Source organism: Megalopta genalis, unplaced genomic scaffold (assembly GCF_051020955.1).
Source record: "Megalopta genalis isolate 19385.01 unplaced genomic scaffold, iyMegGena1_principal scaffold0137, whole genome shotgun sequence".
Taxonomy (NCBI): domain Eukaryota; kingdom Metazoa; phylum Arthropoda; class Insecta; order Hymenoptera; family Halictidae; genus Megalopta; species Megalopta genalis.
The window spans coordinates 397,501-400,000 of record NW_027476206.1 but is presented as its reverse complement, the minus strand read 5'-3'; the positions used below and the strand labels follow the sequence as shown (position 1 = coordinate 400,000).

At 45.0% G+C, this 2,500-nt stretch overlaps 1 non-coding gene and 1 pseudogene across 1 annotated transcript; both read left to right on the top strand.

Annotated features, from left to right (window-relative positions):
* The first annotated feature begins 946 nt into the window (after window positions 1–946).
* Window positions 947–1,101, top strand: LOC143262466 (5.8S ribosomal RNA). The gene has a single exon (XR_013036264.1). It is a non-coding gene; the product is annotated as a 5.8S ribosomal RNA (ribosomal RNA).
* Window positions 1,102–2,206: 1,105 nt separating this feature from the next.
* Window positions 2,207–2,500, top strand: part of LOC143262489 (large subunit ribosomal RNA) — a 6,913-nt pseudogene continuing 6,619 nt past the window's right edge.

The window sequence follows — 2,500 nt, the reverse complement described above, 5'->3', positions numbered from 1 at the left end:
ATCTGCGTTGCGTAGGCCATCTTCCTTCCAAGACACACACGTGTTGGGGTTTGTGTGATTTTATGATAGTGCCCCAACACGGAAAAATAAGCGTACGAGAAGAGTTGGGCCCGACCAGATCATTCGTGCGTGATTTATACACGGCCAGACGCGTATTATATTACACGTATTAGGCCTTTGATCTGCGTTGCGTAGGCCATCTTCTCGATAGAGAGAAAGCCCAATGTATTCTTTTTTCTTTCTTTACAGTTGTAGTAGGACAGGGAGGGATGCGAGCGTGCTAATCACGCTTCCTCAAGTCTTCGCTGTGGTGTGTAAAAAAAAAAGAAAAAAAGGAATCGTTGGGAAAGTCCAAAGGACGAAAATATCGGGCAGTCTGAAGATAACTTAATGCTCGTTTACATTGGTATCAAGAGAGACCGGCTTGTGTAGCTCGTTTCAATGCTGTGTCGTTGTCATTGACACCCTACTCTGTTGCGCGCTAGTGGCAGCATGAGCGTGGGACGTATATATATATATATGACACCCAGCTAGAGCCGGCCGTGAGTCCGTCCGGTGTAAATAACGACGAAAGGAGAGAGAAACTTTTCGAATCCAGTATCGGGTTGATAATTGTCCAGTTTGAATATCCATATCCCCGTCGTTTTTGGAGGTGATATACTCTCTGTGTTTCTTCGATAGAAGGCTTTTCAATGTTCTATTCGCTCCGACCGTCGAACTTGCAAGAAAACAGTGGTTTTGGATTTGCTCGTACATATATATATGGTTTCGACGGAAATATCTCGTTCTTTAAGGGACAATTATGTCGTCGTACGACGACTCCCGAATCTCCTTCGCGCGCTGGTTGGAGCTCTTCGGGTATCGGCTTGTTCCGAAATATAACACAAAAATGTGGTGGATAGCAAATACACATTATATTATATATGAGAGAATAAAAGGGAAAAATTACCCTGAACGGTGGATCACTTGGCTCGTGGGTCGATGAAGAACGCAGCTAATTGCGCGTCAACGTGTGAACTGCAGGACACATGAACATCGACATTTCGAACGCACATTGCGGTCCACGGATACAATTCCTGGACCACGCCTGGCTGAGGGTCGTTTACGTACTTATAAACTGCTTGCGTTGATGGCACTTGTTGCCTATATACGTACGAGCGAATGATGGGCGCTTCGTCGGCGTTTGTCGCGGTCCTATGGATATTGAGAAATTTTACGTACGTCTAACAGTCTTCGAGAGAGATGGAAATCGTGTTCGAACTAGCGTGAGTGTGGAAGGCGGTGTCGTGTGTCGTATATGTTTTATATACGTCCGCCCGTCTGAAACACCGCTTCGAAGCGGTGACAAAATCTTTTTCGGGACGATTCGTATTCGTAGAACTATCGAGATTTCACTGGTACATTTTCAACGCGCTCCCGACGTCGCCTGAAATGAAACGAGATGGGTTTAACCCACGAAAGCGTACTACACGAGTCTGTCCTATGTGAAGACTGTGTACAGAGATCGAACGAACGCATGAAAGAAATTGAACGAAAGAACACATAACCCGCAAAAATATAGAGTAGAATTGTGACCGTTGCTTCGAATTTGAATTTATATGTATATATATATCATAGCCCCAGGGAGTGGAACCTATGAGTGTGGAAGGATGTCTCTTACCGTTATGTTGTCAGAGGAAAAAAAGTCTCTCTCTTCGTACGACACATTTGTGTACGAATTGTATCGATGGCTATATAGATCCGATGTTGCACATATTCTGAGTAAAGAACACCCCACCCGGGTTACCGTCCTAAAACTCTTCTATTGGTGTGGCTATGATGTGTGTGTCAACGCAATCGCGAGTCTGGTTCTACGGGAAAACCGTTTGTCGGTCGCCCCATATATCTTTTTGTTCTCTTCAAATGATCGAATAGCGAAACCGCACGAGATCAATCGGTCGTCTAGTCCCCGAAAGTACTTTTCGGACGGACGTTAAAGTTATACCGATTGTAATCGTCTTGCGAGTGTTTCGAAGATCTATATTTGGAGAGGATATCGAATTTTATAAAAGATATATTGGTGAGGCGCGATAAACGGTTTTTTTTTTGCTTTAAGGGTTTTTTGTGTTTTTTTTATTTTTTTTTTTTTTTGTGTTGCTCTGTACACGTTTCGCAAAATGCTTTCGGGGGGGGGGAAGCTCTGAAAAAATTTTTTTTCACGTTCCGACGACCTCAGAGTAGGCGAGATTACCCGCTGAATTTAAGCATATTACTAAGCGGAGGAAAAGAAACTAACCAGGATTTCCTTAGTAGCGGCGAGCGAACAGGAATTAGCCCAGCACTGAATCCCGCGGAGTTCCGCCGTTGGGAAATGTAGTGTTCAGGAGGGTCAATTTATCCCGTAACGTCGCAACCGCGTCCAAGTCCATCTTGAATGGGGCCATTTATCCATAGAGGGTGCCAGGCCCGTAGCGACCGGTACGCGTTTCGGGAGGACCTCTCCTTAGAGTCGGGTTGCTTG